Below are 26,407 nucleotides of genomic sequence, written 5' to 3'. Positions count from 1 at the left end.
CCATGGGATATTGTAGTTTGCTATGGCCTGGTGCTGATCTGCTTTGAGTAACCAAGAGCAGAAAATGTTCTTGCTTACTCAAAGCAGAACAGAATTGCTTTAGGCCAGAGGGAGCTGCATGTTTAGCAGCTCTCTCTGTCGAAAAGCAATGCCAGCTCCAGCAAAAGATGCGGGGAGCGGGCAGGGACTGCTGGGACTTCAGGCTTCCCCTGAGGTCCTCTTGGTGAATGGGTATCCTAGAGTCACTCACTTCAAATGGGCAGGCCCCAGTAAATGGTGTCCCAGGGCTCAATTTGACCTGGGGAGGGGTGCAGCACAGCCCCCTCCTTCATTTGTAAAAGGCCTGGCCACTGGGATCGAGTTCCCAGAGATTAAATTGGCCTGGGGAGGGGGGGACGCATGGCCAGGCCCTGGGAGATGGGATACAGCCACTCACATACCCATTCACACACCCATACATCCACTTTGACACCAACTGACTGACTGATACAGACATTCACACAACCAGACCAGACACTCGCCCATATATTCAGTGAGACACATAATCACTCACTAATACAGTTAGTCACACAGCCACTGAATCATTCATGCAGGTACTCATACACCCACTGGTTCACCAATACACCTTGGTGTGTATATATTTAACACCGATAAACGTTTCAAAAACACTCACAGTCACTGGATAATGTAACCTGTGCTGTTTTTGAGATGTCATTAGTGATGTCATCAATGATGTCACTGACCATGTCATGAGTGATGTAATATGTGAGGTCATAAGGAGTGCATTGCGGGAGAGGAGTGGTCAAAACCAGAAAACTACCACCGCTTCAGGACACCAAAGCTAAACGCTTTGCAGGGATACTCCAGAAAGAACTTTTATACTGGGCAGAAGAAAAGCAGATTATCCCCTCAAATCAATCTGGGTGTGTTCTAGGTGGAGGCACGTCATCCAATATTTTAGCACTTTCAGTAATGATAGATAAATACAAACTAAGGAAACAACCAATCTACCTCTGTTTTGTGGATTTTAAATCTGCATTTGATTGCATTCATTGCAACCTTTTGTTGCAAAAGCTGGCTAAATTGCATACCCCACCCAGCCTCCTAAAAGCAATCCAAATGATTTACTCTGACATATGGACAAAGGTGAAAATAGGTGATGGCTTCCTTTTGTCAATGAAAATGAAAACCTCCCAGGGTCTGAAACAAGGCTGCGTTCTTGCACCATGCTTATTTAATCCGTTTTTTGCTGATCTAACGCAAGAGCTGTATGAAGTTAATTCACATCCTCCAAGGTTAGGAGACAAATATACATTAAATCGCCTATATGCTAACAATGTGATTTTGCTGAGTCAAACAAAGGTCAGTCTGCAGCGACTAATTAATAAAATATCAAGGTATTCATTACTTAATGATTTGGTAATAAATGGAAAAAACAAATGTGATGGAAGTAAGCAATAAGATTCCTAAAAAATATAAATGGTTCCTACAATCTCGGCAACTAGAACAAGTTAAAACATATACATATCTTGGAGTAATGTTTGATGAGGAGGGTTCCTTCAAGCAACATAAGATGGATTTACAAAGTAAAGGATATTCCTTACTCTTGGCATTTTGTTCAATACAGAGGTCACTAGGAGACTTTAGCTCATATGGAAGCGAGTCAATGTGGGGTAGAGATGCAGTAACATTAAATAAAACTGTCACTAAAATATTTAGATCTCTGTTTAATCTTCCATGTAATGCATCGCCAGCTCACACAATATTAGAATTTGGTCTGCTAAACCAAATCATTGGTTCCTTTGTTTCACCGCCTGTTCATAGGTGGATCTGTAGGACTGAAGCTCGGCTCTGCAGCACGAAAAGGATTGCACATTAAAACCTGGAAAAGAATAAAATCTAATATTTCAAATCAGTTAGATCAAGGTCTTTGGCATGAAGTTCAAACAAATCCAAATTCACCAACATGGAAGTATTAAATTGAGGCAATATACGATCTGTCCATTTACTCATTATGGGATAAGCCTCTGACCCCAGCAACTTTAAAAAAAAACATCTATGGCTTGATGAAAAAAACATTAATATTAAAGAACAAAGAGTTATTTGCATCTAGGTCACATGCCTGGATGTTTATAAATGAATATAAAATATTGTCACATTTTAATTAATCAACAATAAACTATTATAGGTACAGGTCCTATATAAACACAAACATACACAGACACAGCTGTATGGATATCAGCAATGGCACACAGGTGTGCAAAGTTGATTTTAAGCAGTATGATCAGATGTCCAGACTTGTGCCACAATAAAATGGGTTGAATCTGATGTAATCTGTAAGAAATAGTACGCCCAGCTCAGCATGGCATTCAAACGTCTAACAAATATTAGGTATGGCTAGCAGATACCTCAGAAACTCATTTCTTACAAGTTGCAGCGCCGTACAGTTTACATCCCGCCATATACCCACCCCCGTACCTAGCATGCTGGCAAATTGTCATAGGGCCATACAGGCGCTTCTAAATGATAATGCCCTGGTCTTGATGGTGCACTTCCATGACCCATATTTATCAAATAAAACTCTGGTAAATGTTATCGTCATTTCCAGGATTTTAACGGCACAGCAGGTGCTAGGTTTCCTACCACACTTCATTATAAATGTTTTAGTTTGATTCACTTGCAGATCAAGATTCAGCATATAGCTGACAAACTCATTGAGTACAGACTGCACCGCAAGAGGTGTACAGGACTATAAAACAGCATTGTCTGCATAGAGGAGAGCAGACATGGGGTGGTGACCCACCTGAGTGAGATCATTTGGGTGTAAGGTCAGAGCAGTGCCTACATTGTTTATATAAAGTGAGAAGAGAAAAAGTGCTAAAACGCAACCTTGTCTCACCCCTCTCTCTACGCTGAAAGGCTGGGTACATTCACCCCTGGTTCCATATCTAACCCTTGCTTTCGTACCAGAGTGCAGATCCCTCAAAAATGTGATAATTGAAGGCTCCACTCCCATTTCTGTCATGATTGCCCATAGCTTAGAGTAGTTAATGCAGTTGAAAGCGGAAGACAGGTCTACTAATTCCAGGTATAAATTCCCTCCCTTAATCTTGGTATACTTTCCCAGTAATATACTCAAGTCGAGGCCCTGTTCTATAGTCCCATCCCCGGTATGGAACCCATATTGGAGATCAGACAAAATACCCTTGGATTCAGCCCACTCTTGAAGCCTGTTTCAGATTATTCAGCCCACTATTTTTGCTAGGGAGTCAAGTAATGAAATCGGCCTATAGCAGGCAGGGTTCTGTCGGTCTCTTTTTTTTTGATCGGAACTATTGTAGATTCTGCCCATGTGGGGAGAAAACCTGAGTTACACCAGGCCCTTAAAACAACAGTTAAAATAGGTCCCCGCAAAGTAATATTGGCTTTGTACAAGTCCACAGGGATAGCCTTCCCCCCTTTACTGGCTTTTCTTGTGTTATTGGCTTCCTCTAAGCTAAATGGTGTAACAGTCGTAGATTGTCTTAGCTCTGAGTTGACATCAAATTTAAATGCGTAGACAGAATCTAATATAAGGGAGGGAGCAGAATAGATGCTAGAAAAATGTTTTATCCAGTCGTCCTCTGGTATCGCGAACACAAAACCAGGGCCAACATCCTGTCTCAGTGGTGCAGATTGAACTATCTTCCAGGATGCGTTGTTATCATTGTGAATGCTTGCTTCTCGTGACGCATCTCACGCCTCTTCTCTTAAATGTATTTTCCTTTGTTTCACCGCCTGTTCATAGGTGGATCTGTAGGACTGTACCTCGGCTCTGCAGCAAAGATTTTCATGTAATGCCTCCTTTAGCCTCTTGTTTGCCTTAGTGCATAGTGAATTACACCAACCACTTCTCTCCTGTTTAGTTTTCACAGTTGTACGGAGGCTCTCCTTTACTGCCTGCGTAATTTTCAGAAAGGCATTAATGATCTCCTTAGGCTGTGAGGTATCATCTAGACAAATCTCAATGGCTTCCCCTGTCTTACAGATTAGTTAACTTAAAAACCCCTCAGGGGTAATCGGTTGCCACCGCATGGAGTTGCCATTGAGAGTGGTTAGCTCAAGTTCTCCTGAGTGCGCCAAGACCTGGCAATGCTGTTTACTAGTAAGCAGCACTAGTGACATTTTGTACAGACTGCAGAAAATTATCACTTAATGGGATAGAATGGGTATTACAATTAGAGACATGGGTTGCAGAATTATTTGAAGATAGGACATATTCAATGATAGAATTGGAGTTTCTCTCATTAAAGGGACACCTAAATGGGGCATACAGAGATTAAATCTAATTTGAGAACGATAGATCAAATTTATAAATGAGTTTGTTTAATTTATCTCCGTATTGACTATGATTAAAGTGGGTTTGTCCCCCCTTATCTAAAATATTCATACCGTATATTTTTTCGGAAGGTGAACTGCACAGTTATATATTAAAGTTACCACCCCACAGAATAGATAGCTTCTTTCTTCTACTATTGTCCAAATGTTCCAAATACTTATCCAATGTATTCAAAATTGTTATAATTCCACAGCTTGGGGCATTGTTATACAAGTTAATCACTATTAACCTGGCTGGGCCTGGACCTTCACAGACAATTACTTGATAGTAGCAGTTAGTTAATTAATTAACTATTCTAACAGATGGTAAATTATTAGAAACAAAACTACACAGGCCCCCTTTAGGTCTGCCATGTGTTTTTGAAACGACAGAAACATAATATGTTCTAAACCGGGTCATATGGACAGGTTTCATAAACCTCAATCAATTCTAACAATTTTGGGTTATTAATTTTGTTCTGGAGACCTGCCACATTCCAGAACAAAAAAACAATATTATCAGAGGAAACATAGGAAAAGTTCCCTACACTATTGATTAGCTTTGAATCTATGATGGGCCCAGCGAGTTTCTGTAGAGTAACTGCAATTGGTGAAATGCTTGGGCGAGGCGAATCTTGAATAGGTGCCCCCTCTCCATAGTTACTCAATACAATAATACTCTCCGATCTTCCATCAATATCCTCCAAGTGCTCCATGTCAGGTCAATGTATCCCATCAAGTGTTGCTAATTCCTGGAACTTACATTTCTTAGGTGGGACTTAACTTAATTCATTCAATCATAGAAAAAGTAATGGCCACATAGGATGCCAGTCCTTCTAGACCTACCAGCCGTGATCGAACTGCAAAGCCGCAAAAGTTATTTTTCAGATGGGATGGAAGGGAATACTATAGTCTACAGACAGCTTTATGTGCTGCTTACAAAAGAACCTGCAGTCCGTTAATGGCAATTCTGATCTCCTCCCAGGAGATTCTTCTATACCGGCAGAATCCTTCTTTTTATCAGTAATGGACCACCTCTCAGCTTTTCCTCCAAGGGGGACCCTCTGCAATATCTGCCATAAAACAAAAGAGCCAAGAGGCTGTAAATAGATAGATATGTCGGTATGTAGGTAGTTATAGCTAGGACCAAAGTTTCCATAGGAAATGTGTTATTTGTTTTGCTAATAACAACTAAATATGATGAATCTTCATGAAATGTTCACAAAACATCTCTTTTTTGATTCAGCTGCTGTGTTGAAAGTTTCAGGTTGAATTTTCAAGCGGGGCTGAGAAAAGAAAGGGCGTCCCAACATGTGTTTTCCCCACGTTATGTCCATGGGTATTTGAAAACTACTACAGCCCGAACCGCTAAACAGAATTACACCAAATTTGGCAGAAAGTAAGATGTTGGTTCAGAAAGCGTGCTTTCAGTGTTTTGGTGTGAATCTGTTCAGCAGTTTCAGAGATATTTAAGTTAAAAAAAACTATAAATATCTGGAAGCCCAAAATCCTACTGAAATCCAACAAAAATTTGATTGGCAGGCAACTCTTCAACCAGGAAGTGACAGCAGCCAACTTGGGGCCAATATACATGATAGCACCCTATCGAAATGCATTGTAGTGAATGGTAGATTTTGAGGATCACAAAAAGGAGAATGTATAAAGGGTGATTACAGATTTTAGTTATAATATGAATCATTTGTTGATGGTACCATACTAATTCTAGGAGTTGTGGTGTGTTCTAAGGTGATTTTACGCTGTGGAAAAGCCTGTTGGGATTTCAAGAATCATGCTTGAGAGAAAACCCTTTCCCTCGATGGGGTGCCATTGGAACGCGTACATGAATTTGACTACTTGGGAATTAGAATATCAGATAAAATTAAATGGAAGCCACATATAGATAAAATGGCATTAAGCCACAAAAGGGTAGTTAGAGTGCTAGGGAGGGAACATCGCGCATCCACCTCCAAGCCCATTGCTCCTGCTCTTGATATCTGTGCAGCGAAAGCTGTAGGCTGCACCCTATATGGCGCAGAGCTTTGGGGCTTTGATTGTGTTGATGCCCTAGTCACTTCAGAGAACAAGTTTTTTAAGGAACTGGTATCGCTCCAGAGGGGTACTCCCACTAAACCACTTTTGAGTGATCTGGGTCGCTGCTCTATTAAGGATTTAGCCGTTTTACGCCCTCTTTTGTATTGGGCCCGGCTATGGAGGACCCCAGAGCTCTCGAGGTATGTAGATGGCCTAAGAGAAGTTATGAATCTCTTTGGTGCCCACAAAATTAGTTGGATTAGAAACATAAAAAAGCTCTTACTTGTAATGGGCCTGCCAGCTGATTGGGAGCCTGGGGTATCGTTATACAAGGCAGAAATTAAGCGAGCCTATTGGTCATGGGTTGATGACCAAGAACAGAGGGACCCAAATCTAGGTAGGTTGACTGAGGCGTTTCGACAGCATAAATTAAAGCCTCGTCTGGAGCCCTACCTAGATTTTATCAAGAAACCAAGAGATAGATTGCTTTTTATCCAGTTTAGGCTGGGAACACTCCCCCTTCGTGACTATACCAGTCAGTGGAAGACCCCGCACCAAACCTCTCCTGACTGCCCCTTCTGTGACGGCACAATTGAAAATATCTCCCATGTCTTTTTTGTATGCCCAGCCTATGTTAAACCTAGACAAAAGTAGCTTAAACCTGTGTGCCTATTGCTTGGAACCAGGGACCACTCCACTGCACTTAGAATTCTCAAGGCTGATGTTAGCACAACCTTAGTGTGTGAGGTGGCCAAATTTCTTAGTTTGGCCTGGTTGATTAGGCTGAAGGCTACTAGATGATTCAATTTTTAACTGACTTTTTACATATATAAACTCTCATAAAGCTGCTATAGTTTAATGCATTTTTTAATTATTTATTGTAACATATATGATTTTTACTGTAACCTTTTTAAAAAAAATGTATTGTCAATTAAATGTGATTTTATATTTTTATATGCTTTTATGATATTCTGTATATCGAATAAAGCTTTGATGATGATGAAAACATTTTTTTCATGATTTCCCCATAGAGGTTATAGAAGGTGCTCCAAAACCTCTTTCTCGGCCATATAAAAATTAGGTCTGCCAGTTTATTCCCTTGTGTTCTTCTGCAGCCTCCCAAAATGTTCTAAAGAACAACTAGAGCGCTCACAGTGTTACTTATGACAAAAGTGTGGCACACCTGAAACCATGTTGATTGAATCAAACTGGTAAAACTTAAAACATATAACTTAAGAAAAAAACAAAAAAAATGGGTTTAGTTTGTCATAGAACGTATAGTTAGTGCTGTAGAAAGAAAAGTTAAGACACATTTTAAGTGAGTTTTCAAATATCTTCCTCTTCTATTTCATTATAACGTTCTGACATGCAGACTGAAACATGCACTTGCAACACATGCACATGTGCAGGCTGAAACATGCACTTTCAACACCAGCAGCAGACTGTCTGTAAAGTCCCTGGTGATCAGCAGTTTTACTACAGTGTTCTAATTAGCAACTAGAGTGCTAACATTATGAATTTATGCCAAAGGTGTGACACATATGAACACCATCTTGATGGAATCAAAGTAGAAAACTGAAAGTATTTTCTACTGAGGATACTGCAGTAAATGATGAAATTAGGGAGCTTCACAACATGTAAGTTGCCCAAGTTGGCCACCGTAGAAAAAAGAACCCAAATATAGCACAAATATCACCCAAATGTATCCCAAGTGTAGAACAATGACATAAATGTGTAAAACACCTAATTATTTTGTTTTTGTGCAGTTTTATATAGCGCAGACTGACCCTAAAGGTATAGGAGTGCTTTACATGAACATCAGTTATATTACACAAGGACACATTCATTTTGGCTTTTAGACAAGGGGAGATTAAGTGATTTACCTAGAATCATAAGATGTCGAGTTGGTACCGAAACTTAAGGCTGGTTCCCCAATTGCAAAGTCTGCAGCTCTGGCTGTAATGCCGCATCCTCTCCCTTAAGTATAACATATGATCAAGTGATCAACTGGATACAAAAAACATCAAGATAGCCAATTTTTTAAAAGTGCTTTGTTGCTATTTGAGAGCTCAGAAAATATGTCCTCATTTTAGTTGCTTAGAGCACTAACCATCATTTTGATGGGAATAAGACTGTCTCATGGAGGAGGGTGCAGAGGCAACAAGTTGACCTCACTGTGCAGGTAGGAGGGGCAATAGCAGCACTACAGACCATCGAGAGCAGGGAAAATGGTGGCAGAGGAAACAAACTAACCATTCAGTGAAGCCAAGAGAAGCTATGGCAATATAAAAGACCATTGAGGGCAGAAAGAAGAGGCAGTGGCAGTAAAACCGTATATGCCAACAGACCTGATTCAGGCAGGATACTCCCGATGTTTTTAAGTTCAAAAGGCCTTTATTTTATTTGTCTCCTGCCTAAAATCTCCTCTTTTGCAATGTAAATCAATGAGGAAAATCAATTCCCCTGGTTTATTTTTCAAAATCTCCCTCTTACTGAGTGCAAAATGTTGACAAGTTTAGTAAATTGGATCATGGAGGGCAGGACGAATGGAGTAGGGACACAGATTTGAATAAGAAATGGCAGGAGCCAGATTGGCAGGGGCACCAAACTTACCCTACAGGGCTGGCATCAGGGGTTGCAGCAGCACAAAACATCACACAGGGCAAGCGGGCAGCAGTGCAGCAAATGGACCATGGAAAGCAATAGGAAGTGAATAGGGCCATGCCCATGGATAACAGAGAGCAAAGGGGAAAGAGGCAAGGGCAGCAAGCTGACCATACCAGACAGCCACAAGGGACAGTTGCAGCAATAAGGGCCATGACAGGCAGGATGGTGGGGGCAGAGGAACGACAGCGGACTAAACAACACAGGAGGGAGGGGATAGGGGTCTGCACATGGAAAACCTAGGGCACAGTATAAGGAGGCAGGGCAGGAGCAGCAAGCTGACCAATGAGGGCAGGTGGGATTGGCACTGGAAGGACAACACACCATTAAGGGCAACAGGAAGACTATAATGGCATTCACAGAGGCAACGGAAAGAAGGTGGGAGGGGGTCAGGCGCAGCAAGCTGATGACACAGGGCAGGTCGAAAGTGCTTTGAGAGCACAGAAGACCATGTATGGCAAGCGGGAGGGTTAGTGGCAGCACAACGGACATTGAGTGCAAGAGGGAGGAGGCATGGACATGCACAGAAGCCACTGCTATGGGTTGGACACAGACAAAAGAGGACAGGGAAGGGACTTCACAACAGACCATGCAGGGTAGAAAGAAGGAGCATTTGCAGCACAACAGAGCATAAAGGGCAGAAGGGAGTGGCAGCAAAATGGACCATGGAGGACAGGAGGGAGGGGATAGGTCATGGAGCGTGGACAGACAAGGTGGAGGTGGCAGGGACAAAAAGGGGAATAGAAAGTTTGGTTGTTCAGCAAAGAAGAATTTTTTAGCCCGGATACTTAAAGAAACCGCATCAACAAATGAAGTCCCAAATTAGGCGATCGAAGGATGGTTCAAAAACCATTAGAAAAAGCACTCAGTTCTCTTGCAAAGAAATAGAGCATGGTGTTTTGATAGTAAACAATCAAGTGGCGTTTTCATGTGTGTATCTGGTCTGTGGGGTCCCCCTCCTTTAGGGTTTCATCCTACATAGTCTTTATGAGGCTCCTGGTGATGTACTATAACCCCACTGTGGTCAGCCCGTCATATGATTGGATTCACATGAAATCATCAAATACATTTTAGTCACTCCTGAATGGTTTCCCATGCTAGTCATAGGATATAACTGTCTTTCCAGGCCTCACAGGTTTGTCAATGGTAAGAAAAATACATTGCAATAGTTCATGTCTTTGGGGTGGAGTGCACTTTCCCACTGAACCATTTCACAGTGAATTCTAAAGGAATGCCCATAAAATGCAAGAAGTTTCATATACAGAACAAATAATCCAACATTTTATTTAGAAAAAATGCAGCTTAGGAAAGAACATGTCTAAAAGGCTTTTAAATGCTTGTGTCAGTTTTCAATGAAATAAAACTCAAATTAGAATGAAATATAATGTAATAAATCAATATTTCATAATAAAGAATATTAGTACACTTCACCAATGTATTATTAGGTAAATTACTAATGTTAGAAATAGCCTACTACTACAATTTTGCAACATTCATACATGTAAATTATTCTTAAAATTATAGTACTAAAATCTTTTCTTAACTTCCATAAACATTAGGTTATCTACTATAATTTCTGGAGATTTCAGCCTCATAACTACATGTATTAGAAAATTGCACCACATTCTTCTTATGATGCACTACAATGAAAGGCAATAGAAATGCTAAGCCACATTTTTAGAATCACATTATTTCATCAGTAAAGAGCTAGTAAAACAAGTCTTGCTATTGCAATATATTAATAATTTTGCATATATTTTCTCTTGTCTTAGACATTTCAATCGTGCTTTTACGGTGCTGGTACTTCATTTGTCACAATTGGAGTGTCATTTTACTTGACTTGTGCAAGGCGCACATTCAGCTTTTTGTGCCCAAATTAGTAAATGTTGTATAATATAAAATCTTATATCTCGTGTCATCAGTATCAACTTACAGCTGCAGTAGCAAACTGTACCAAAATAAATCTCAATCAAGAAACATGGGGAAACAGATGCAGCAGTAGTTACATTCTTCAGGGTAAATGGATAAAGAGTCATCATCAATAAAGTGTCAAGCAACAGCAAACGCCATCAGCAGTAGCTTACAGCAAATTGCCCTCGGTGCAAGGAAAAGCAAAGATCTCTGTCAAAGCATAAAAGTTAAGGTGCTAACTAACTAGAAACATGCACTAATATAAAAGGCATGAGAACATAATAGCAACAAAGTTGTGGGTCTATTCACTTTGGTCCAATAAAAAAAAGACATCTTCCGATGGTGTGCAGCTTCTTTCTTCCTTTCCCACAGTAAGCACATGGAGTTCACATTCCACTATTACATTTGTAATGGACAGTACTAAACATTTGTATAATTGGGAACTTCCAAGCTTGGTTCCCAGAGAAGTCTATTGCAGCATCTATTCTATCATTCAGTCAATGTTTCACTGAGGGACAATGAACTACACTACTAAACTAAATACTAAACACTAAACTAAACACTAAACTAAACACTACTAAACTACACTAAAGACACTAAAGACAGAAACATTTGCTTGTAGATCTCTAGTTAAGTAATGGCATTCATATTTCTTAAAAGCACATGTTTATTGTTACATTGTCAATTCTCTATTCAGCATTTTATGAACATGAGCTAGATAGGAAGTTCAATATTGGTTCATCAGCAATACGCAGCTTAGGAAAGGAATACATTTTATAAACTCAGTACATTCTGCAGTTCTGACCAAATCTAAGCAAGGCACATTAAGGTCAAGCTATCAAATACATTTGTGCATGGTTTAGCACTCTTCTTACTTTCTTTACTTAATATGTGAAGGACGAGGAGATTGGGATTTGATCATTATAACTTAATAAATCAACAATTTTGAGGGTAAAATGGAACCTGGGGTAGATGACGTAGAGTCGACGATCAATTATGTTAGCACCCAACACCACAAGCCCCTGAAACGCATCATACTGGGAGATCTTAATATTAGAACTTGTCACTTACTAGGACAGCCAATGTGCGTGGTAATGGATTGTGATGGAGACTTGACCACTACTTTTAATCATAGTATGTATGGATCCTAGTTATATGGAATTGGGTGATAAAAACAGGATACATCCATTGACAGGAGCTATGGACAAGACATTTGAGAGTGCTAATAGAGGGTCCACAGTTGACTATATAATGAGTTCAGAAATCCTAATTGATAGTTTACGTAATATGCAGGGTACTTTCACAGAATTCAGTGACCATGCTTTTCTTGCATGTGATCTGCAATGGGAGAGAAATGTTAGCAAGAGCTTAGAGAAAGTTCCAACACTTGTCCTAGCAAGGAAAAATAGATACATTTTGAAATGGGATTTCGTGAATAAACTAGATATACTATCAATACTGATTATAGATAAATATCCTGAAGTGAAGACCTGTCTCAAGGACAGTGCTAGTATGGAGCAGGTGGTTGAAGCTTTTGAAGAGGTCCTGAATGGGATTGAAAATCAACTAATATGGCAATTTATAAGTAGATAGCACCAACAAGAGCAATGGTTTGACACAATGTGCATTAAGGCCTCTTCTAACATCCGCAAAGCATTGCATAAGGTGCCTATGGATGTTTTGTTAATGTAGGGCATAAGTGCAAGCTATAAGAAGGCGAGGCGGACTAGATCAAAAAGTCTGAAATAAAAAGAATTGAAAGACTTAAGGAAGGCAGAAGAGAGAATAGATATTTAAGAATTCTGGAAGGTGGTGAACGCCCCATTCCTAAGAGATGGGGGAAACCTTTGTTAGATGTCTAAATAGAGGAGGATGGGTGGGTAAAGCATTTCCAAAATATTTTTTCTAATCTGAAAGAGACCACGATTGACAATCATAATACGCCAAAGCCGATTATTACTTGCTTAAGTTTTGAATCAGGAGAATTAGAACGAGCCTTGGGACAGAGATGCTTGTTGAAGAACCTTGGAACTGATGATGTCCCAACTGATATTTTCCTTAAGACCAAGGAGCTGTGGGGGCCTGTATTGATAAATGTATTTAATGTGGCTGCTAAATTAAGCCCTCTCAGATCGTGGAAACACTCAATATTCGTCCCTATATACCAAAAGGTGAATAGATCAGTCCCCGAAAAGCTATAGGACTATATCCCTAATTGATAATACAGAAAAAACAGATGGGACAAGTACTATTAAATAGGTTAGAGGAATGGGCAGGGGAAAAGAAAGTCCTGACTGAGGGTCAATATGGCTTCAGAAACGGCAAAGGAACGATCGACCAGGGTCTAAATTTGACCATGATATTCTCCAAATTTATGATGGTCGACTTTGAATAGCCTTTATGGATCTCACTGCCACTTTTGCTTGCGTGCCCCATACCAAATTATGGGCGATCATGGAAAGTATGGAAGTAGATGCATCACTTATTACTTTCAGAAGGCAGTTATATTCAGGTGCAACTGCATGTGTCGTTATGGCAGAGAAGGCGAATGAACGAGATCATTCGGTATTGAAAGAGATGAGAGACAGGGATGCATCCTTGCTCCCTTCTTGCTCTCTTTTTATACAAATAGGTTAGATGTTGTATTGAGATAGTGTGTCATGGATGTTCCATGTGACGAGGCATACCCACTCCCGATACCCCTCTATGCAGACAATGCAGTGCTCCTGGTCAGGAATCCGTTGGCACTTCAAAAGCTCGTAGAGGAGCATACAAGCTTTATGGCCAATCTGGACTTACAAGTAAATGATTCAAAATCATTCCTACTTTTTGCTGGGATAAGCCCAAAGAAATCCCCATTATTTTTTATAAATCGAAAGGAGGATGGAAGTGGTAGATACGTTGTCGTACCTGAGTATGCTTTTCAATAAAAAATTATCATGGAATAATATGGCTTTAAATAGAGTGACCCTCCTGGAAAACAGTATTGTGGGAAATTTTAAATTCTCTAGAAAATTGGGATCAAAAACTATTCCTGAAATTTTTAATATTTATTCAGCCAAAGCAAAGGCCATTGCTATGTATGGGGCAGGAGATACCATGATTGAAATGTATAGAAACTACTCTGTCAGATCTAGGCCTTCGAACCCTGATTGATTCCCCGTCGATGTGTGTTAGTTTCCCAAAAGCTAAGTTGAAAGAGATTTTCCTGACAAAGGCTCCTGGGGACAGATGGGAGCTAAACAAAAATAAAAGTACTGTTGCCTTGTTTCACATGCTGACACCTGTGAAGAAGGGAAATCCGGCTTATCTGACTTTTGTCTAAAATCCCCATCTTTGTTACATGTTGACAAGGTTGTGCTTAAATTATATCCTGCTTATGTTTGTTTTTCTGCCAATATCCACTCTATATATGAGTTACCTCCTTACCCATGTGATCTGGAGGGTGGCTCAATAAAATGTGCATGCTTTATTCTACTGTTCTTTTTATGGCCCTCAAAGGAAAAGTTTTATTGTGCCTCTTTTACGTAATTACAATTTTAGTCGATGTGGGACGGCTATATGTTTTATGTAACAGTTAGAAGAGCCTTATGTGTGTTATGCCCTTGCATCCTTTTTGGGGGCTGTGTCAAGGCATAGAAGATTGCATTATGAGCTGTGACTGATGTACTGGCTTGATTACATTGAAGTTAAATGCTATATAGTGGACTATAGTAGCCCGTTATGGTTAGCCATTGTGATATTGCGTTGCTGTGTGATAAATACCATATGATGTAAGATGAAAGTTGTCTCAAGGGGGAAAAATACTGTTTTGCATATTGTATATAGGAAATCTGTCCATTTGATGCTTGATTAATGAATGTATTCATTGTTTATTGTTGGAATTTCAATTTTAACTGCAATACATATGTGTCCTCTTATGGAAAGTATGTATTTTATGATGTAGGATGGGAGTTGGCGCAAAGAGGAAATTACACTGTTTGCATCTCATAATTAGGGAATCTGCGCTTTATGTAGGCTGAGTGATACTTGATGAATGAATTTATTGGCTGTTTAAAAATTAGAATTTTAGGAATTTCAACTGTAATACATGTGTTAAATGTTTTGGAATGTTTGAACTTTTATGCATTGAAAATAATGCGAAATAAAGGATTGATTGAGGGTTTAGCATTTCCTAAAAATGTATTTATTAAAGAAAAGTGCAATTGAGGCCTACCAGTAAAAATTAATGCCTGGTGCATTTTGCACTTTTTGTGTATATGTCATTTTAAAATGGGTTTTTCATATTAATACCTCAGGTAAGTTAGCATTATTGTTAATTTAGTTTATCTGCAAATTTTCTGCTCTAACAATTCCCCTGTCTGATGGTTATGTTAACCATCACACTAAAGTCATTTCTCATGTGAAATCATTCAAAGAGCACTGCCATCATCTGTTGAGTCTTGCCTATTCCTTTTTTGACCTCTGTATTTTAGTGATTTCATGTAATCATAATTCATTACACCATTTAATCCCAAATCTTTTTCAAATCTCTTTTGTAATTCGTTTCCCCTCTTATTACACAGAAAATATCTTTAGGTCAAGAATAATGTATACAGAAACAGCAAGTAAAGAGCTATCATTATTGGCATTAAAACAGCCTTTAAAGTTCCTCCTCCTGCTGTTGTAAACCAATTTCCAATAGTTCAAGCTCATTTCCCAAAAGTTTGAAAAATACCAAGTTTTTCCAACTCTTCTAATTCAGGCTTCAAGTCTGAAATGTTCCTTGCAAAGCCATCAATCTCCATTCTGTCATCAGGAATGTATGAACAGCAGTGGGTTAATTTAAGCATTTTGAAGACTCCAGCCTTATCTACGACTAAAGTATCTAATGCAAGACAATCCTGCCGTACCATGGATTGTGCAGCCATTAATTCAGCGTTAACTACTAGCAAAGCTCTAGAAGTGTTTGTTCCCATTTTGTCAACAACTATTGATACCTTTCTACTCTTTTTGCAATGTAGTATGATGTTTACAGGTGGAATGATTGCACCAAATATATCTCCTACTAATTCAGTTCCTGTTGAAGTACTACGTTTATGTCTGTGTGCAAGTGTTACTGTTAATACATCTAAACTCTGCACATGGTCATCATCAATCCAGTATTTGTATAGTTCAGCTATGCACCTTAGAGGGTATCCGTGCACTAAGGTTCCAATGGTGTTAGTCAAAGAGCCAGGTCTGGAGCCCCTTCCTGAAGTCGGCGAGGGAGGTAGAGGTTCAGAGTTGGAGTGGGGGATTGTTCCAGGTCTTGACGGTGAGTTAGGATAAGGAACAACTTCTGCTTTGGCTTCAATGAATGCATGGGGTGTGTGCAAGGATGAGAATGGTAGAGTGGAGTTGTCTGGAAGGTTTGTGTAAGGTCAGGTGGTAGTTGATGTACATGGGTCTGATGTTGTGGAGGGCCTTGTATGCAAGAGTCTTCATCTTGGGCTGGCATCTCTTCTGGAAATGGAGCCAGTGGAGGCTTCTGAGGTGGGGGTGATGCTGGTTCATTTGGGAAGGGTGAGGATAAGTCTGGCTGCAGTATTCTGTACAGTCTAGAGTTGTTTGAAGAGGTGTGTGTTGTTTCTGGGGTATAATGTATTTCCGTAGTCAAGTCAGCTGGAGACGAGGGCTTAAGTGACTGCTTTCCTGGTGTTGACAGGAATCCATCTGAAGATCTTATGGAGCATGCAGTGGATGTTGAAGCAGGAGGAGGACACTGCATTGACTTGTTGCCTCATGGTGAGTTGGCTGTCAAGGATGATACCGAGTTTGCAGAAACACATTCCCCACTTCACCTGGCGTTTTCCCCCATACTCCTTACTAGACACAGTTTTTAAATCGGAACTGGCAGAGGCCATAGACAACTACTTTGACTGCAATATAGGGTCCATAGACTCTTTTGCGACAGTGTGGGAAACATTCAAGGTTCACATCGACGGGATAGCCATGGTTAAACATTCAGGAGTGCTTTGAGCTCTTCGTAAGGGCTTATCAGACTTGGAGAACTCCCTAAAGACCCTGGTATACAGGTTCCTAGCAGGTTCTGATGCCAGTGTTAGGGAGGAGTTCCAAACATAGTTGCAGAAATATCATGAAGCTGCAGACTCAGAAGTTAAACATTTAGGAAAGTATGCGGCAGCCTGCACGTACGGAGAAGGTGAGCATCCATGCGCGGTCTTGGCATTGCTTCTGAAACAACGTAGGGAGGTGAGGGGAGTCACTGAGATAGGCAGTATAGAGGGAGTGATTCTAACTGATGAATAAGACATTGCAGAAAGATTTAGGCAATACTACTTGGCCCTATACAGCTCACAAATCGTGATCACTGAGGCTGAAATTCTTGATTTTTTGATGCACATAAAGCTACCCTGGCTTACAAATGAGCACCAGGAATTCCTTATGCGTCCATTGGAGAAAGAGGAAATATTTGCTGCCCTGACTGGGATGAAATCCGGTGGCGCGCCAGGTGTCGATGGCCTGACAGTCACATTTTACAAGGAATTTAAAGATATACTTACTCCTCACTTAACTACACTGTTTGAGGAGATGTGCAACACTGGCATTATGCCTGCCTCGATGAGAGAGGCATTAATAGTTGGTATCTTGAAACCAGATAAGTCCCCTCTTGAGTGCTTGTCGTATCGGCCACTGTCGCTCCTAAACATGGACACTAAGATATACGGCAAGATCCTGGCGACTCGTCTGGCTCCGCTTATCCCATATTTAGTAGCACCGGAGTAGGCGGGTTTTGTCCCTAGTAGATACTTGACATACAATCTGAGGGCGGTATTAAGAGAGATCCAGCATACCAGACAGGATGTCCAGGCAGTGGCTGTGTTTCTTGACATGGAAAAAGCATTCAATTCTGTTGAGTTAGACGTTCATGAGGCATGTCCTGACGAGAATGGGGATAGGTGGTATCTTCCTACAAATGATCGGCATTTTATACAACTCCCCCACTGCCAGGATCAAACTTGGCAACCTATAAACAGCCCCTATACACATCACCAGATGAACAAGACAGTAGTGCCCTCTGTCTTCCATGCTTTATGCTCTGGTGGCAGAACCACTTTCTTGTGCGCACCGCGAATATTATAGATACAGAGGAATACGCTTCCTGAGGTATGAATTGATCATTTCCACTTATGTAGATGATACGTTGCTTTATGTAAGAGACCCAGACCGCACCTTGTCACCAACGCTGAGGGAGGTTGTTAAGTTTGGAACGATGTCAGGTCTGAGGGTCCATAGGACAAAATCTATACTTTTTCCTCCTATACCTGCGACTGTGCCCTTTACGCCTGACTATCCACTGAAGTGGACGACTGAGCCAGTGCGCAATTTGGGGATTAAGATTCACACCGACTTGGAGGTGGTGTTTTGAGAAAATTATGGCGTAGCAATTGGAAAGCTGGAAGATGACGTAGATAGATGGACTCGGTTGTCACTTTCGCTAGTAGGTAGAGTTTCCATCATGAAGATGGTGATATTACCCAGCTTTTTATTTTTGTTCAAGTATATCCCTATGGTCCTACCTCGCTCCTTCCTTCAATTACTTACTTCACTACTAATCAAACTGGCCTGGGTTGGAAAGCATGCAAGGGTCAGGTTGGACATTCTCACTCCTCCTTCCCACATGGGCGGACGAGGCGCCCCAGACCTGGACCTATACTACAGAGCTGCTCAAAGTGCTCATGCTCATCACTGGATACATCATAACCCTGGGTGTAGTTTGCGTAGTCGCGCTATGCGTAGCTACGCGAAGTGCACTTCACACTATGTCCGCTACGCTGTTCGCAATTATTGCACAGTGCATGATGCTTGTCCGCACTGTGCAATCATTGCAAAAGGCATCATGCACAGTGCAAGCGGTCATTTTCTGCTGCTCGAGTAGATTTGTACTTGAGCAGCAGCTTTCTCAATGCGGACTGATAGTTTCTCATCGCGAGTGGTCTCGAGCATACTCGACCACTCGCTATGAGAAACCTGACCTCCCCGCGTTGAGAATCTCGCCGAGAGGTTTATTTTCCATGCTCGCGATCTGCAACTTGATGTTGCTGATCGCGAACGAGGAAAAAGTCTTGCTGGAATGTTGATTTTGCTCGCTCACGGTCGCCAACTTGACGTTGAGGACCGCAAGCGAACAAAAAATTCCCGATTCGCGGTTTTGCACTGTGCTACGTGCAATTCGTGTAGCGCTTAGTTGCACAAACGAATCACACTACACAAGTGTAGGAGTCGTTTTCCGCCCAGGGTTAGATACATGGTCCACAGGACACCCCCATACTCTGATAGAGGGAGCAGTAGCTGCACCACTCCTTCTCCCGACGTTGTTGTTTCACACGCCGAATCGCAGAACTGGGATTATGGATTCCATTAACGCTACTAAAAACGCCTGGCACCACCTGTTTAAGCTGCAAGGTGTTGATAAGACATGGGAGGATATTGAGGCGACTAACCGCCTTTACATGATTCTAAACAGATTCCAGTTTTACAGGGCTCACCATGTGCTGATTTTGGGCAGTGACTTTGCGGAGCTGTGTGAACTGGCTCCACTCACCTACGCAATAAAATCTGCCTCCTCAACTCGGCTAGTATCGACTATTTATAAACTATCCCAAGGATATCGGAAGAATTATTACACGAAGCCTAGACTTGCCTGGCAACCTGACATGGGCAGAGACTTGGACGATAATACTTGGAGATATTGCTGCCAGAGTACGAAGCGTATCTCCCTTAATGGTAGACACAGATTGATACATTTTACAGTTTTAAATAGGGTTTACTATACACCAGGGAGGCTATGCAGATATGGTCTGAGGGAATCTGTGGCTTGCGAGAGATGTAGCGCAGTCCTAGCGGACTTTTTACATCCTGCCTGGACATGCCCGGGAATCGCTTGATTCTGGGACTTGGTCTTCAAGACGCTGAGGGACATTATAGATACACCACTTGCGACTGACTCCACAATGACTTTACTGGGATATTCCAAGACTTTACCAAAAGCAGACAGAAGACTTGTAGATATGGGCCTGCTAATGGCCAGGCTTAGGGTTGCGATCTGCTGGTCCCGGGGCCCGACACATTCTATTGCTAGTTGTTCAAGAGATATGATGTACTGTAGTACACAAACAGAAATTTACAGTGAGCTCCTCCCCCCACGCAACCGACCAAAACACTTTTGGGGGCTATATCAGACTTACTTGCCAATGAAGAACAGTGAGGCAACTGACGCACGCACCCCTGCACTTGTGACATAGAGCAATGAGTAATTGAGCACTTAAATGTGTAGGACACTACATGGTAGCACACTGAGATAAGACACTTTGTATGTTGAACTGAGTCGAGATTGCGCACACAAAGGGTGTAATATGTGCCCGTACGGAATACCATGTGGTGTGGTTTGGATTAGTTCTGCAAATACTAAGGCCGTGAATATACTGATGTAGTGCTGTAGTGCCGCACCACAGTGTATTGTACTGTATGACAAACTGTGAAGTCATATTTGATGCCCTACATGCTATACTGTATTGTTAATGAACCAAATGTCTCTGTTAATAAAAAAATAAACAATATAAGACGTTTGTCGAAATGTGCATCCGTGGACAGGTGTGATGCGATCTTGGAGTATGCCCTCTGCAAAAGCCCAAATTTGTAACACATATTCATCTATGTGGCCTCTTTGTGTGCTTTCCATGTGTGCATCTGATTGTTGTGTGCTTTCATATAGTTTGTGTGTAGTTATTGTGTTGACACTATTATGTTATGATTTGGGTGTGATTGGGTGCCTGGTGATTATACAATCAGGAAATGAGTCACCAGCCATGGTAAGAGCCTGATGATTATACAATCAGGAAATAAGCCACCTAGATAAGTCATCTATACATTCAGGAAAAGAGTCACCCACTCAGCAGCCATCTTAACTGGACAGGGACTATGAAGGCACTCCCAGCCACACCCGTTTGTTAGGCAATCAGGAATCTGAGTGGCCTTGGTCACATCTTCACAGCAGCTCCGATCATCGTTGGACTTCATGTTAATGGCATGTAGTGGATCCTGAGTCAGGAGCCTCCAAAGAACACTAGCACATCATCCTGTGTCAAGAGTCTGCAATGGACATCATCATTCTGTGTCATGAGTCTGTAGTGGACGTCAGCATGTCATCTTGTGTCACGGACCTGCAGTGGACATCGGCACGTCTGAAACTTTACAGTACGTTGCTCCACCAGTCGTGCACTCCCAAGGGGGCCTCTTTAACATCTTACATAGAATCTCACCACAGCAGCACTCAGCAAAGGTAGCAAGTCAGTAGATACATGCCTACAACCATTAGCATTCAATACTGTCCTCAGCATCTCATGCCCAACTTACTGCACTGTTTAGGGATATCCGCCAGGGACAGTTAGAGGGTGAAGTAACCCGTAGGTTTACCTGGTTCAGACCTGGACAGTTAATTATTTTAGGACACATGCGCAGGGTGCCATACAGCACTTTCGGATTGGTGAAGATCTCTTTTTCCTCAGGTGAATATTTATCCTCTTGAACCAAGATCCTAGGCTACCTGCTGATCTTGTTGGGTAAAAAGGTAATACAGATACTGGAAGGAGTGTGGGAGGATGCTTAGCAGAGTGCTTGCATTAGGTTTAATGATCTGTGTGTAATTCTGTTATGTTTATGTTTATATCATAGTGGGCACCACAACCTCAACGCCCACCTGGTGTTAAGTCAAGGGCGATCCCTACCCGGCAACCACAGAAAAGGGTGTCCAGTGAGCCAACGGACCAGATCTTGTTTCTTTAATATTTCGTCCCATTCACCAAATCCCTTCATTGTGACACAGACCGGCACAAATGTTGTCCACATTGCAGTGAGGGGCATGGTAGGACAAGCATGAGCATCATTCTCACTTGGTTCAGGATATCTCAGGTATGTGTATCTGACACAAAGTTGCAGACGTGGTCACTGCGGTCCAATGAGAGATATATTCTGATGGTTGAACAGATTTGTTCTTCCTTTCTCACGGTAAACACATGGAACGTCTAACCTTGGTTCCCAGGGACGTCTATTCAAGTGTCTATTTTATCATGTATTCAATGTTTCCCTGAGGAACAATGAACTACGCTAAAGACAGAAACATTTGCTTTCAGATCTCTAGTTAAGCAATGGCATTCGTATTTCTGATACGCATAAATTTATTGTTAAATGCATAATTCCCTAGGCTGGATTATATGAACATGCAATGGATAGGAAGTTCAAGTTTGGTTTATCAAGAATATGCAGCTTAGGAAAGGAATGCATTTTATAAGCTCGGCACATTCTGCAATTATGACAAAATCTAAGCAAGTCACATTAAGGTCAAGCTATCAAATACATTTCCGCATGGTTCAGCGTTCCCTAAACACATCTTTTTATTACAGAAAAGTTTAATTGAGTAAACATGAATGCCTGGTGCATTTTGTACATATTGGCTACATGTAATTTTAAAATGCATTTTTCATATTAATACCTAAGGCAAGTTAGCTTTATCGTTCATTAATTGTATGTGAAAATTGCATCCAGTTAAAGATACGCTGCTTTGTTCAGGGAGCATAATAATGATCTGGTATAGATTTCTTTTAAAATTATAATTATTGTTATTATCATTATTTTCACTATTATTATTATTATTATTACTATTATTAATATGCAATTTTGGCACAGGTGTCACCAAACACCGGCACCTTCTCCCCAGTGCATCTGTTGGCCGTTGGCAGACACTGGGGAGGGCTAGAAAGGATTCTGGGAATTTTGTGTTTTTTAAACAAAGGGCAGGAGAGATACCAAATCACTTCCACGTAGCACCTCTGCTTCCATCTGTGATGCTGCAAGCGGATGTCACAGATTCGGCAAATAAGAGAAGAGTACTTGCTCTGCGATCTAGTGGTGTATTGGGAGCTACAATATCTCCCCAGGTTTCCTCTTTCCAATGATGCCTTTCTGAAACATTTTACTTGCTGTGGGTCCAGGCTGCTCTCCAATACACAGCCAGGAAAACCATTTGGTCACCGGGGGACCTTTTTTTGAGGTGTCGGCCCTCGTGGAGAATGGGCCGCCCCCCCCCTAGGGGGCATACTTTTTGGGAAGAAGTGTTTTTTCATCTGGTGGTGTTATTGCGCCCCAGGAGAACTTAAAAAAAAATAAAAGAGGGGGGATGATTGCAGCACCAATGGAAACTCACTGAATTAAAAAAAAAAAAGTAATGTAGGCAGGGGGTCGATTTGGAACCATATGAGCTCCTTTGTTATATACATTTTGAGATTATGCAGAAAGTATAGACGATGTGGGATTTTTTTGTATATTGTGTTTTCCCCTGGGGGAGATGCATAATCTATCATCCTTGCATAATATGCAGATTTAGATTAAAAACAATGTTTATAGCTCAAATGGGTGCTTGGCCAAGCTGGCAACCAAGATGGCCGTACGGCATTGAAGCTCCAGAGAGCAATGCTCGATTACCTGCCTCATCGAGTAGCTTCCAGTGCCTTCATGGCCATTTCTCGATAATGTGCATTTATTAACCATGTTCTAGCTGAAAATGGCTGCCATTGGCTTTTTTGCGGCCCAAATCCACCCATATTTGCAGTGCTGCTTGCCGCGGCCTGATGCGGCCTTCAGAGTCCACATGGGGCCATCGCCTGTGGTGTAGTGCTGGTGGTGCACTTGTTCCTTGCCTTCACCGTACCCTTGTGGAGCCAAACCTGCTGTGGTGAACCATCCTAATGTAACTGCAGCATACCACAGATCTGGATCTTGCTGAGGCTGGACCAGACCTGCTGGACAGTGAGTTCAGGGTCCGGAGCCTACACTGAGCTTGATGTGGACCAATCCCTGTTCTGGTGACCTCTCCAGACTCACTCCACCATGGGTCCTGGTCCAGGTGCCCGCCTTGAGCGTCTGGGGCCGCCTGCTGCTTCGGCCGTTGCCTAACCGGAGGCCATGTGTGACCTCGTTATGGTCCCGAGCCTTTAGGTTCTCGCTGCATCTTAGTCCCAGCCTCCTCAGCACAAGACAGTGGAGACTCCTTCTTACTTCAAGCATAGTGCGTGATGTGCGGCACCACTGCTCTGCCCTGCATGTTTGCCTGAATATTTACTCCGCACTCTTTCTAGCTATCGTCCTGCCGTGCTTTTTGCGCACATTGCTAAAAAAGATATTTTATGTGCGCTGAGGAAACGTTTGACAAAAGGGCAGGGCTATGATAAAGAGCTTTCGAATTCCTTTTTAGGTCTCGCCTGGAGTTAGCAGCACGCATGCGCCGCACTCGCCGTGCGAAGGCCTTTTGGAATCAGTACAGTTTGGAAGGGACTTTAAGCCCCGCTCTTGTTTTCAATTGGCACGTGTCATCGTTTATGTCAAACGCTGGCGCCTTATTGAAAACCGGGCTTTTCGTTTACCAACTTGTTCACTTTTAGGACGGCCCATCTGGACAGTCTGATGCCATCTTGTTCTTTCCTTCTAGTTCTAATGAGCTTTCACTCGCACGCTTGAGCACCAGCACTCTTATTCCCTGCAGGGCTGTTTGCATTGCTGAGATGCTTCCCATGCTCTCCCTCTGCGATGTAACCTTTCCCGCGGCACTCGACCTGCTCCCCCCTCCCACACCCAGCCGGCTCCTGCCCCCCTCCACAGCATGTTTACTCTCCTTCACAACATCAGGGTGCCTATCATTTCCCATCATTAAGTGAATATGGATTGATATCCTTCACTTTTTTTCTAAAGAGACACTGCTTTGGTTGTTCAGCCAGTTTGTTACGGTGGCAGGTGAGCCGTGGCCCCCGTCCAGCTCAGAAGAAAACACACCCAAGAGCATCCTCTTCAGGCTGCATGTACCAACAACAAGCAGGCAGGACAGATCGGTATTAAGTAAACATGTTCAACTGCAACCACAACTTGAGGCAACTGCAGGCAGCAATTAATGAGTCCGGCTGCTTGTGGGAGGTGGTGCCCCGAGCGAGTTCAAATGCACCGTGCGTCACATACCCCATGAATTGTAATTTTCGTTGCACTGCATGTGTGGCTTTAAGGACATTTGATGCTATTGCTTTTTACCCCTCGTCTCAAATGTGTTGTTTTTATCACTTTGAGTTTCATTACTCAATTGTGATATCGTTCACTCTGTCATCTTTAAGGGTTTAGTTTCTCTTTGGATTCAAGAATATAGCAAAATCACATTTCGCGTTTCAGTTTTTTAAGCTTCAATGCTCATATTTCGTGTGTGTGTGTGTCTATATATACATATATATATAAAAGGTCTGTGTGCATGTACCCTGTGAATGCCGTTTTAGTAATCTAATCGGGTGTTGTGAAACGTTCTACCACGTGCCCAAGTGCGTGTGTTCACTGCATAAATATGAATGGTGAGTCTGGGGTGATATGCGGACAGAGGTCACTGAAACACGGAGCAGTGAAATATGTTTCTAAAACTGTTTTTGGTTTTAGTTTTGGGAGTCATTGTGGTCACCTTGGATGTAGGCCGCATCTTGAATACATACTCCCATGTGCTTCTGAGGGGTACATTATGACTCCTCTGAGGCACAGGTGGGTGCCTAGCTGGCTGACTCCATTAGATAAAGGTGTGTGCTCACTAGAGTGGACACGTGCGGTGTGCACACTCATCCACACTAATGTTTGGGTACATCCAAGAGAGAAGTCCATTAACTTGTATGGAAAATAGGTTTATTGTATGAGGATGAAAGTTAAACAAACAAACATAACAGCCATCACTTTCTATATGTAACCAGAGCCACACAACATGAGGTACACATGCACTACAAATTACACACAGGAGACAGAGTAAACACACTATATAACATTGACACACATATACCCCAAAGCTCCAGAGGACACCCATACACACGCAGAAACTTGTGCACAGAGGTTGAATGACTTACAGACATGCAGAAATGCACTCTCGTGCACCCAGTGGCAGCTGGAAAACACATACCTGCGTATTTGTAACAAACAACAACAGAGCCACCAATGCATTATACAACACATAAGCACAAATATTAGAAAACAACAAGGCCAACACACACACAGACACCTATTACCCAACGCAGACACCAATGCACATAGACCAACCAACATATAGGCATACATCCAAAGGCTAGCACCCTAGTGGAAAAAGACAATAAACACAGAACTCATCTCATCTTGGATGCCGTCTGCCTTCCTAAAACTAAACCCCACAAAGAATGAATTCCTGCTGTTTGCAACAGCACAAACAAGCATTGAAAATTCAATAAGTCTTGCCTTTGATTAAGTTAAAGCCATTTGATTTGCCAATGGGATTGTATTCTAGCTTTCCATTTTTTAGTGTATATTTGTGATATGTTGTAGTTGTATGTAGTTATAATTGTTTTGCTATCTGTGTAGTAGT

Source organism: Lissotriton helveticus, chromosome 7, assembly GCF_964261635.1.
Source record: "Lissotriton helveticus chromosome 7, aLisHel1.1, whole genome shotgun sequence".
NCBI lineage: Eukaryota > Metazoa > Chordata > Amphibia > Caudata > Salamandridae > Lissotriton > Lissotriton helveticus.
The sequence above is the reverse complement of the archived record's forward strand: the minus strand, read 5'-3'. Positions refer to the sequence as shown.